This window comes from Bos indicus, chromosome 10 (assembly GCF_029378745.1).
Source record: "Bos indicus isolate NIAB-ARS_2022 breed Sahiwal x Tharparkar chromosome 10, NIAB-ARS_B.indTharparkar_mat_pri_1.0, whole genome shotgun sequence".
Lineage (NCBI taxonomy): Eukaryota > Metazoa > Chordata > Mammalia > Artiodactyla > Bovidae > Bos > Bos indicus.
In genome coordinates, this window is record NC_091769.1 from 75,523,766 (window position 1) to 75,536,747 (window position 12,982).

The window sequence follows — 12,982 nt, forward strand, 5'->3', positions numbered from 1 at the left end:
TCTCTATTATCAGTCCATTACCATCTGCAGAGATGAGACTAGGAAAATAGGAACCAAGGCTTTTTCAATAAAAGGAATTCCTGAAGCATGCTGGGCTATGTCAAAAAAATAAAATAAGAGCTGCAAGAATTATAGAATGTTCTAAAGTATCCCTGACAGCGGCTCCCTCTAAGATTTTAGCAGTAAAAGTATTAAAAAGAAGAGGTTGACTTTCTTTTATTTCAGGAAAAGACACTAAAATAATAACTAGATATCACTTATTTCCACTATAATTTCCTAAAATGAAAGGACCTTTAAGGATAGAAAAAGAAGAGAAAGCTCAAACTTAGAATAAAAAATAACCCTTCCTCAAAAAGGAGGGTGGCAATTCTCCACACACACGTACACACATGCACACACACCTGCACACATGTGAGCACACACACACACACACACACACAGTCATGTATTCTCTCTCCATCTGCTTTCCCCTCTACTTGTTTTTTCATTTTGCCCAGTACCAGCAACAACTCTTCCACTGGTCATCTGCGTTTGGGAACCTCTGGGCCACATCACTTCTTTGTTCCAACATTTCTCTAGTAGCGTGGATAACAGTCTCAGCTGTAATGACAGTACTAATTTCAATTGTATTTAGATGGTTGTAAACGCTGAGAAGATAATCATACACCCTGCATGAGTATAGGAGTATCTCACTTTATAGCAGCCATGAAGTCCTGAAATCCCATAACATAAAAATCCCCCGTAAAACTTTATATATATAACTCCATTCAAGGACTTGCCACATTACATTAGGACCACTTTTTTTTTTTCAAGTCAATGAATCATGTGTCTTGTTCCTCTTTTAATGCCCCCCAGAAGAAGTTTCTGGAACATGGTTGCTGCTGCTGCTAAGTCACTTCAGTCATGTCCAACTCTGTGGGACCCCATAGACTGCAGCCAAGAACACTGGAGTGGGTTGCCATTTCCTTCTCCAATGCATGACAGTGAAAAGTGAAAGTGAAGTCGCTCAGTCGTGTCCGACTCTAGTGACCCCATGGACTCCAGCCTACCAGGCTCCTCCATCCATAGGATTTTCTAGGCAAGAGTACTGGAGTGGCTTGCCATTAGGTACATAATAAATGCAGGTTGACTTTATAAACCGAATCTTATTTCCCTCTACTTTCAATGGTAAACTACAGCTTTATTCCTCTAGAAAAAAATTATACTGAAGACGAAAAAGTTTAATATATTTAATAGAATAAATTATTTCCTAATATTTTAGTAATACCAAGTCACAAAATGCAAATTTTAAAACTAAGATGGAACAAGTCAGACAGAAAAAGACATATTGGAGGTTACCACTTATATGTGAAATCTAAAAAAGTCAAACTCAAAGAAACAGAAACTAGAATGGTGGAGGAAATGGAGAGATAATGGTCAAAAAGTATTAACTTCTAGTTATAAACAGGTTTTGAGGATCTGAAGTACAGCATGATGTAACACTAAATAAAGCTATATTATATACTTGAAAGTTGCTAAAAGAACAGATCTTAAATGTTCTCACCACAAAAAAGAAATGGTAATTATGTGATCAGATGAGGTGTTAGCTAACACCACGGTAGTAATCACTTTGCAAAATATAAGTGTAGAAAATCAACATACCGTACACATTAAACTTACACAATATTATATACATCTCAAGAAAACTAGACATAAATAAAATTTTAAAACTAGGTTGGTTTTTAATGACACAATATTTATGAATGTTAAAAAAAAAAGTGTGGCTTATTTGACAAAGACTTAAGTTCTTTGAACCACCTGCCCCTATTACTATCTGAAAAGATTATGTCTCACTTTCTAACACTTTCTTCAAAAAAAAAACAAAACTGGTTGACTTTTAAAATCAAACAGAATGGTTCATCTTCACAGATGAGAGGAAAATACAACAGAAAAAAATATTTGAAATGAAGATGAATGCATGAAATTAATGAAGTAGTATTATTTGGAATGCCCTTCATAGCAAACATAAATCTAGTAATTTTGTCAAGTTTTTCATTAATAAATGAAAAGTGGGAGATCTGGTGCAAAGGGCATTCACTCACCTAATATTCACTGAACACTCATTGAGGTCCAAACACAGGGAAATCACAAGGAGGAAAAGTGACAAAAATCCCTTCTCTCACAGAGCTTTACATACTAGCAGGAGGAGACAAAAAAACTGCAACTGAAAATAATAAACACGTTGTATGGTATATGCTGGAGGCAGGCAGAATATATAGGACAAGGGGGATGAGGCCTGTTGGGTTGGAGAGTATGATTTTAAGTGGAATGTTTATCTGGAAGATGCTGTCTGCTGTGCTTAGTCGCTCAGTCATGTCCAACCCTTTGCTACCCCATGGACTGTAGCCCACCAGGCGTGGATTTTTCCAGTAGTCATGTATGGATGTGAGAGCTGGACCATAAAGAAAGCTGAGCACTGAAGAATTGATGCTCTTGAACTGTGGTATTGGAGAACACTTGAGAGTCCCTTGGATGGTAAGGAGATCAAACCATTCAATCCTAAAGGAAATCAATCCTGAATATTCCTTGGAAGGACTGATGTGAAGCTCCAATACTTTGGCCACCTGATGCAAAGAACTGACTCACTGGACAAGACCCTGATGCTGGGAAAGATTGAAGGCAGGAGAAGGAGACACAGAGGATGAGATAGTTGGATAGCATCACTGACTCGATGGACGTGAGTTTGAGCAAGCTCCTGGAGTTTGGACTCTCCAAAGGACAGGGAGATTTTTCCGATAGACAGGGAAGCCTGGCATGCTGCAGCCCATGGGGTCACAAAGAGTTGGACACAACTGAGCAACTTAACTGAGACTCCTCTGTCCATGGGATTCTCCAGGCAAGAATACTACAGTGGGCTGCCACGCTCTCCTCCAAGAGATCTTTCCAACCCAGGTATTGAACCCAGGTCTTGCACATTGCAGGCAGATTCTTTACCGTCTGAGCTACCTGGAAGATGAATTTTGAGCAAATTCTTGAAGATGAGGTAATCAGAGAGTATCTGAGGGGCAAGTGCCTAAGCAGAGGGATAATAAATCCAGGGGACCATGGCAGCAGAGTGTGCAGATGAATCTGAGTATCAGCAAAGAGGCAAACAAGGCTGGAGCCTGAGTGCAAAGTGGGGTGATGGGCTGCAGGAGATCATGGCGGGCCTTGAAAAACACAGTAAGGACTCTGGCCTTGCCTCCAGTCCCTGGAGTAGGGAACGGCAACCCACTCCAGTATCCCTGCCTGGAGAATCCCATGGACAGAGGAGCCTGGTGGGCCACAGTCCATGGGGTCACAAAGAGTCAGACAAAACTGAGCATGCACACAAGGCTTCCAGTTCTGAAGTGGAATCACACTTTTACAGTTTAATAATAGACACTGGACAAGCCACTTACTTTCTGAGCATTAGTCTCCTTATCTGTAAAATGTATTGCACAGGGTGGAGAGAGAAGTAAATGAATTAGGTGTTCTGTAGGCTATTCAGTCCTTTCCAAAAGCACTTTCAAAAAGTTACCATTTACTTCACAAACATCATATCTACAGCATACAGTATTGAATAAATTTGATATATAAAATCCTATTAAAACTATTTTCTGTATAGAAAGGCTTACATTTGCTTTTTTAGCACATCTTCATTAGTATTTTAAAAACATATACAAAATACATTCTGAAGTGTTTTCAGAAACATTAATTTTTGAAAATTTATTCTAATAATATCAAACTTCAATTAAATAAAGGCCATTTCTTTAAACCCCTAAGATAACAATAATTTGTCTTTTCTACATTTGGATTTTAAGACAAGGAGTAAATCATGAAAATCATAATCTGATAAAAAGTAACTAATAGAACAAATTTCCGGGATATGTTAAAGAGTCAGCACTGTTGATGCCCAAATTTCAGCCAAGTTCAAATATATGAGCAACAAAAACCTTCTAAAAGATTATTTTCACTTATTTCATGATTATAAAGTAAGAAATAAATTAATGGGATTATAGCTTTTTTCAACAAGCACTTAGCCCTTCAGCTGACCCTCCCCCACCAAAAGAAAAAAAAATGCATTACTTCAAGTATTCAGTTAATTGAGCACCACCACCACCACCACCACCCCCACCTCTTCCCTAGGGATTACTTCTACAAGGGATAAAAAATGGCCTATCTACTTTCCATTTGTTTTGAGGATTAACATCAGTGGGAATCAGTTCAGAATGAGATGAACCTCAGCTATTTTAATGGTATGATATGAAGTTAAAAACAAATTAAATAGATAGACATCACATTAATATCAATTAAGCCCATGTCTGCTATTTAACCACCACTACCTCTATTTCACAACTTACAGCTGACACTAAAGATATCATTAAACTTAAAAAAAAAAAAAAATTTAAAATAAAAAAAAAAGAATCAATCCAATGTTGCAATGCCAGCTTAGAGATGCTATTTCTGAACCTCGGCTGGGAGTTTTAAATATGAGACCTTAAGCTCCCGAGAGTGACACAGGACTGAGTACAGTGAAATGACCTCTAATCCCAAGAGTAATAAAGAGTGTATATGTATAATTAAAGTCATAATCTGGACAATAAAATCCAGCAATGGCATGTAGTACACCTCACTAACTGTGGAATGTGCCTATACTTCATACAAAGGATATTACTTAATGAATAGAAATTGAAGATAAATGCAAAGCCCATATAGATATATAAACACCATACTGAGAAAAATGAAGTCAATTTTGAAACCTTATTTCCTATTATGTATAAAGACAGTAGTCAAGTATAAAACAATAGACAGGAATTTACATGTATGTATTCATGTATCATGTTCATTTGTATGTATAAATACAACTGTGAGTGCATGATTCCAAAATGGAAACTTAGAAAACAGTAATACAAAGATTTTGTAAAGACACAGAATTAATCTGGCAAGCTTAACAGCTTCAGAGCAGAGAAACATTTTAAAGCACTGAACAGTAAGATACACCAACTAGAACGAGGATATTTACAACATAACTCCCTTCTTTGCTACTGACTTCCTGGCCACAAAAATCTGTCACCAAAGGTAGGAAGAGTCACTGACACCTAAAGATAAGCATGCTAATGATGCAATTCTAAGCACAAGTATTTTTACTGAATCTAATTCAGCATTCTACAACCAATGCAGTACTCTGCTGCTGCTAAGCTAAGTCGCTTCAGTCGTGTCCGACTCTGTGCAACCCCAGAGACGGCAGCCCACCAGGCTCCCCTGTCCCTGGGATTCTCCAAGCAGTAACACTGGAGTGGGTTGCCATTGCCTTCTCCAATACATGAAAGTGAAAAGTGAAAGGGAAGTGGCTCAGTTATGTCCGACTCAGCGACCCCATGGACTACAGCCTACCAGGCTCCTCCATCCATGGGATTTTCCAGGCAAGAGTACTGGAGTGGGGTGCCATTGCCTTCTCCGATTCAGTACTCTAGGGCTTAGCTAACGTCACTGGGTAGCACAAATATTTTCTCTTCAGTTATACTAAAAACGACTTTCAGGAAACATATTCTATGATTGTATCTTCCACTTAAGGAATCAGACCAAATGTGAGACATAAGATCTGGCGTTAATAAGAGTGATAAACACTAAACTGGACACTTAAGTCTACTATCTCAAAAGTCTGTCAGTTATAATTCTGAAGGAACATTACATAGATGTTTACAATTTCACATTAAGCTGATTTCCTTCAGCACAAGCGGAAACTTTCTACATTCAATATACCAGATGGCTGAGATTATGCTGCAGGTTCCACGCTCTGAAGTCAGGGGTCTGGGCTCTAAGCAGACTCCACTGTTTGTCGCTTGTCAGTTTGGAGAAGTTTGCCAGTTTGTCAGTTTGGGTGACAGTTAAGGCAATGGACTACAAAATCAGACTGCTGGATTCCAAGCCTGTACCTGCCACTTCCTAGCCAGAGAATCAGAGGTGAGACTCAGTCCATCGATTCCCTCAGGAATGAGGGCATAATAGTTGTTATTGTTTAGTCACTAAGTCATGTCCAACTCTTTTGCAAACCCACAGCATGTAGCCCACCAGACTCCTCTGCCCATGGGATTCCCCCAGGCAAAAATACTGGAGCAGGTTGCCATTTCCTTCTCCAGATCTTTCCCACCCAGAGATCGAATCAACATCTCCTTGCATCTCCTGCTTTGGCAGGTGGATTCTTTACCACTGAGCCACTAGGGAAATCCCTTAAGAGTATTTATTGTTGTTCTGGTGCTAAGTTGTGTCTGACTCTGCAACCCCATGGACTGCAGCTCACCAGGCTTCCCTATCCTTCACCATCTCCCAGAGGTTGCTCAAACTCATGTCCATCGAGTTGATGATGTCATCCAACCATCTTATCCTCTGCTGTCCCCTTCTCCTCCTGCCTTCAATCTTTCCTAGCATCAGGGTCTTTTCAAATGAGTCAGTTCTTCACACCAGGTGGCCAAAGTTTTGGTGCTTCAGCTTCAACATCAGTCCTTCCAATGAATATTCAGGGTTGATTTCCTTAGGATTGAGTGGTTTGATCTCCTTGCTGTCCAAGGGACTCAAGAAGTCTTCTCCAGCACCACAGCTCGAAAGCATCAATTCCTCAGTGCTCAGCCTTCCTCATGGTCCCACTCTTATATCTATACATGACTACTGGGAAAAAACCATAGCATTTCTAGAAAGACCTTTCTCGGCAAAGCGATGTCTCAGTTTGTCATAGCTTTTATTCCAAGAAGCAAGCGTCTTTTAATTTCATGGCTGCAGTCACCGGCCGCAGTGATTTTGGAGCCCAAGAAAATAAAGTCCATCATGGTTTGCATTGTTTACCCCTCTATTTGCCATGAAGTAATGGAACCAGACGCCATGATCTTTGTTTTCTGAATGCTGTATTTCAAGCCAGCTTTTTCACTCTCTTCTTTCACCTTCATCAAGAGGCTCTTTAGTTCCTCTTTGTTTTCTGTAACTAGGGTAGTATCATCTGTATATCTGAAGTTGTTGATATTTCTCCTGGCAATTTTGATGCTAGACTGTGATTCATCCAGCCCGGCATTTCACACTGATGTACTCTGCACAGAAGTTAAATAAGCAGGCTAACAATATACAGCCTTGATGTACTCCTTTCCCAATTTTAAACCAGTCCATTGCTCCATGTTCAGTTCTGTTATTTCTTGACCTGCACACGGCTTTCTCAGGAGGCAGGTACAGTGTTTCCATCTGGTATCCCCATCTCTTTAAGAATTTTCCACAGTTTGTTGTGATCCACACAGTCAAAGGCTTTATCATAGTCAATGAACCACAAGTAGATGCTTTTCTGAAATTCTGTTGCTTTTCCTATGATCCAACAAATGCTGGCAATTTGATCTCTGGTTCCTCTGCCTTTTTTAAATCCAGCTTGAACATCTGGAATTTCTCAGTTCACGTACTATTGAAGCCTAGCTTGGAGAATTTTGAGCATAACCTTGCCGGCATGTGAAATGAGTGCAATTGTGCCAAACATTCTTTGGCATTGCCTGTCTTTGAGATTGTAATGAAAACTGACCTTTTCCAGTCCTGTGGCCACTGCTGAGTTTTCCAAATTTGCTGGCATATTGAGTACAGCACTTTAAGGGCATCATCTTTTACTATTAGAAATAGCTTCGCTGGAATTCCATCACCTGCACTAGCTTAAGAGTAGTAACTACCTACCTCATATGATTGACTTAAGGATTAAGTGAGTGAATAAAAATAAAAACACATAGAACAATGTCTGGAACACTTTAGGTGCTCAATAAACTTTAGCTGCTACACTGCTGTTGCTAAAAAGCACTGCTGAACCTTAAAATCCTTTGCAAAATGAATCTAAGAATAGTAGCTTTGTCACAGTGAGAGCTCAAGCATTTCATGAGATAATACATAAAATGTTTCACACAATGCCTGACACATGGAAAATGTTTCAAAATATCAGCTTTTTAAAAAATACCTAACAAATGAAAAACATAAATTGATGATACACGGAGGATTTCTTCCCTTCCCTTCTGCATGTGTGTGTGTACATGTGTCTAATTGTGCAAGCCATATTTGTAGAATTATAATATTGAGCTTTTGATCTACTAATATCCAGTGAGATTACTTCAAAATAAAATTGTAATTTGATTAGAAGAAAGGTGAAGACCCTGACTCAATTCAATACGTGAAATGATTTGGCTGTCAGGACATGTTTCAGCAGTGTGTCACAATCAGAGGGTGAAGACAGTCAGCATTTGATTCAAAGTATGAGAGCCTAACAGAGCATCAGGGACAGAAAACCAAGAAGTTATGAGAAATACAACCATCTGGAGGAGCACTGGCCAGACCCCGACACACCCAGTTCTCACACATTCCCAAACAATCAGGTTTGCAAAGGAAAGAAAAATAAACAATGTTGCACAGTGTTGTCCTTCAAGCCTGAATTTTAAAATAACATTAGTACTCACAGATGTTAATACTTATAAATATTAGCTAGAAGCAATAACAGTAATTTATACTTAAAGAGTTCTTTACAATAACATATTTATAACAAACATTACTGACCTCCCACAAAAATAACATTAAGTACTGAACCACTTCAAAGTACCTCGTAAACCTTTTTTCTTTTCCACATACTCTGTTATTTAAAGATCTAAGGTGTTAGTTAAAATTCAGCAAACTTTTTATAGCCTCCTACAAGGCTTCAGGCTAAGTCTGGAAGGAATATGATAGGTAGTTTCAGCCTTCCCAGAACAGAACTGGCTTAGAATCTAGTATGTTTAATTTAATAATCAATCATTCATTCATTCATTCCACAAATATTTACAGAACACTTTTTACATGCCAGGCACTAGTTCAGGCCTTAAGTACACATTTCTGAGCACGATCAAACAGGATTCTACTCTTCAAGAAGCTTACAGACCAAAAAGGAAGAAAATCTAACTAAAGAGTCATGTAAATAAATATAAAACAGGTTGCACAATGAAGAAAAGGTACAAGATACTATAGGAACATAAACTACAGAGAATAAAAAAGAAATGATGCTTGTCCTCAAAGAAATTCAGCCTGGTTGGAAGCAAAATTAACATATGTAAACGAGAGCAAAAAATATAAGAACAATGCAATTAAGTACCTAAATTTCAAGGACTAAGAGACAGAAAAGTAAAAAGCATTCAGGGAGGACCTAAAATATTCCAGCCAGGGTCCTTCCATGAGTTCTCTCTTGAAATCTTGCAAAAATCCTGAAAGGCAGGCATTAATAATCCCATTTTACAGATAAGAAAACTGAGGCTGCAAGCTATTCAGTTTCATTAATATAGGCCAATAACCATGATGTAAAAGCAGTTTCATTGTACAGAACCAAAAGGTATGAAAATTTTACATTAAAATGGAATCCTTCTTTGGCACTAATTTGAACAGATATACGTGGCAGCAGGAATGTGGAGAACAGATTCCTCTACTTCCTCTTTTATAGTCCATCTCCAACCTCTGAGGCAGACAGTATTTTCACATAATCACACCATGCACTCATGACCTTTCCACACCCGCAAGTATCTGCCTTATCCTCTGAAAAATATGGTGGATTACCCTGAATGCTAAAGGGCTAACAGGTTTACACCCATGAAGAAACATATTTATACTACTGCAAAGATTTCATAAATAATAACAAAATGGCCTCACTCGGTCTAATTTTAACAATGGACATTTCAAACAAAATGGGCAAGATACTTAGAGCCCCCTCCTTCCCAGTTATATTTACACTACTCACATCCTCATAAGGCAAGTCTTACCAATAGATCTTGGGCAGGAAAAAAAAACAAGAAAAGCACATCTTGATAAAAAGAGAAAATATGTTTCTTTTCTTCCAGTTTTACTTAGATATAATTGGACATGTCTAAGGTATACAGTCATTGAGTGGCATCACTGACTTGACAGACATGAGTCTGAGCAAGCTCCAGGAAGTGGTGATGGACAGGGAAGCCTGGCGCACTGCAGTCCACAGGGACACAAAACGTTGGACACAACTGAACTGAACTGAAGGTATACAGCATAATGATTTGATTTATATACATCGTGAAGTGATTATCACAATAAATTTAGTGAATATCCATCATCTCACACAGGTACAAAGTTAATGAAAGAAAAATATGTTCCCTTCTTATAACAAGAACTCTTTGGATTGACACTCTTGACAATTTTGGGAGTTGATAATGGACAGGGAGGCCTGGCGTGCTGCGATTCATGGGGTCGCAAAGAGTCGGACACGACTGAGCAACTAACTGAACTGAACTGAACTGAACGTGTGTGTGTGTTAGTCACTCAGTCACATCCAACTCTTTGCAACCCCATGGACTGCTGCCCACCAGGCTCCTTTGTCCATGGAATTCTCCAGGCAAGAATACTGGAATGGGTAACCAATCCCTTCTTCCCAACCTAGGTATTAAAACCGGGACTCCTATATTGCAGGCAGATTCTTTACTGTCTGAGCCACCAGGGAAGCCCATAATATATACAGTGTTCATTATATTTATCACATGTATATTATATTCCTAGTACTTACCTATCTTGTAAGTATATATCTTTGGACTGCCTTCACTCAATTCCCCCTTCTCTCACCTGTGCCCCAGTCTTAAAAAGATGAAATATCTATTCTGAAGTTCAAACAAATCACATTGTTCGTTTATATCATTCAATTCAGTTCAGTCACTCAGTCGTGTCCGACTCTTTGCAACCCCATGAACTGCAGTACGCCAGGCCTCCCTGTCCATCACCAGCTCCCGGAGTTCACCCAAACCCATGTCCATTGTGTCATTGATGCCATCCAACCACCTCATCCTCTACCGTCCCCTTCTCCTCCTGCCCTCAATCTTTCCCAGCATCGGGGTCTTTTCAAATGAGTCAGCTCTCCGCATCAGGTGGCCAAAGTATTGGAGTTTCAGCTTCAACATCAGTCCCTCCAATGAACACCCAGGACTGATCTCCTTTAGGACAGAAAGATAACCAGGCAACAGCATGAGTCATTGCTCCTGAGCCATTGCTCCTCCTGAAGTCCAAAGTCTTAAGAGTTATCAAGCATTGCCAGCAAAGGATAATGTCTCTTTGAAAGGGTTTAACATGCAGCAAGCTCAGCAGAGTTTTGAATGACATTCATCCAGAGTTCAGAAACTCTCATATTACATAAACTGGGGAAAATATGCACCAGATTCTCTGTGGGAATAGAAAGCACATGCTAAAATGTGTATGTTTCCAGCTTCCGATAAAACCAGATGCTTTATCTGTATAGCTGGTTCACAGATCCAGATGGGCCAGAAGAACCTCATTCACACCCCTCATTAGAGTATTTTTCAGAATCCATCTTCTACTGAAAATACCATAATCTCCTAGAGACAATCTGCCCTTTTAGGATCCGAAACACTATAAACAATGTCAAAAAATACTTGTTCATGAATGAATAAATCAAAATAAACAAGAGTCACCAAGGACAGGTCAGATATGAAAAAAAAAAAGACACACTCTCAAGAGCCATTTCCTGTTTCACAATAAATAGTTCTTTCTGAAAATCTTCAATGAGTCACCATTTCCCAGCCATATCATGTATACATAATAGTAAAAACTTAGTAAGCACTTACTCTGAGACAGTCACTACTCTAAGCAGTTTACATTACTAACTCATTTAATCCTTCCTATAATATTGTGCAGGAGGCATTATTATCCTCATTTTACATACAGGAAATTCAGTCTCAGAGAGATTTAGTAATTTGCTCTTGGTCACACAGCTGGAAAGGAGCCCTGCTGAGCCTTAGACTCAAACAATCTGGCACCTGTACACTCTATCACCTCTGCCAGAGAGTAATATGAGTTGGCTTATCAATAACCACTTTTGTTTTTTCATCTCATACCTACAACATAAACTAAAGCAGGGGTCCCCAACCTCTGGGATCTAATGCCTGAGGATCTAAGGTGGAGCTGATAAAATAATAATAGAAATAAAGTGCACAATAGGAATGTCTCTGGTGGTCTAGTGGCTAAGACTTCACACTTCCAATCCAGGGGCCTGGGGTTCAATCCCCGGTCTGGGAACTAGATCTCACACGCCACAGCTAAAGATCTGGCAGGTCACAATGAAGATCAACAATCCTGAATGCTGCAACTAAGACCCGGGGCAACCAAATAAATAATTATTCTTTAAAGTGCACAAAAATGTACACTTGAATCATACTGAAATCATCCCCCCACCCTGCCAACTCCCCTAATCCGTCAAAAAATAGTCTTCCACAAAATTGATCCCTGGTGCCAAAAAGGTTGGTGACCATGGCATTAGAGGGACAAACTGAAAAGGTATCCTCTTAATAGATTCTTTAATATAGTGTCTACTAAAGACACAAGTTCAGTGATCTACCTCCACTTGGACCAAACAAAACGCAAGTACCAGGAGTTATACAGATTCTCTATCTGGACTGTTATTTCTATTAACATTTAAAGGACCCCTTTATGTTGATGTTAAGTCTCTCAAATGATTACTACAAGTCTTCTCTGGCCTTCCAACACCCTCCTTTGCACCTGAGCTGCTTTAAATTTAATCTGTTTGGATTTAATTTACTTTTCAAGGAAAAGTAAGGACACAGAGGTTTAGCTGTTGCATTTTTTTCTGGAATACCTGACATTTGTTGATCCTTCATGTGTTTTGATAAGATGAGTCAAATTGAGTGTTCAATCCTTTGTTATCACTGGCAGGGCCTAAGGTCAAGAAGACATCCGGCAGATTGAGGGCAATGGAACTTAAGGGAACCATGAATGGGACAAGGAAAAAAACAAAGGAAGGGGAAGAAGACATTTTATTTTAGGCAAGAAGAATACGGTTAAGATCGAGCACATTATATGGGAAATATAAGAAGATGTTCATGACTGTGGAAAATTCTTAAAGAGATGGGAATACCAGACTACCCTACCTGCCACCTTGCTTATTTAACTTATACGTAAAGTA

General features: G+C 39.1%; 1 protein-coding gene across 4 annotated transcripts in view; it reads right to left on the minus strand.

The window, feature by feature from the left end:
- The window catches only part of PPP2R5E (protein phosphatase 2 regulatory subunit B'epsilon), a 160,097-nt gene that overhangs the window by 82,165 nt on the left and 64,950 nt on the right, over positions 1 to 12,982 (minus strand). Inside the window, exon 1 of one of the 4 annotated variants that reach the window (XM_070797701.1) lies at positions 5,764 to 10,203. The exons of the other annotated variants lie outside the window; for them this stretch is intronic. The gene's annotated coding sequence lies outside the window, so the exon portion shown is untranslated. Of the gene's footprint in view, positions 1 to 5,763; positions 10,204 to 12,982 lie in introns of those variants that run through there. 4 annotated transcript variants of the gene reach the window in all.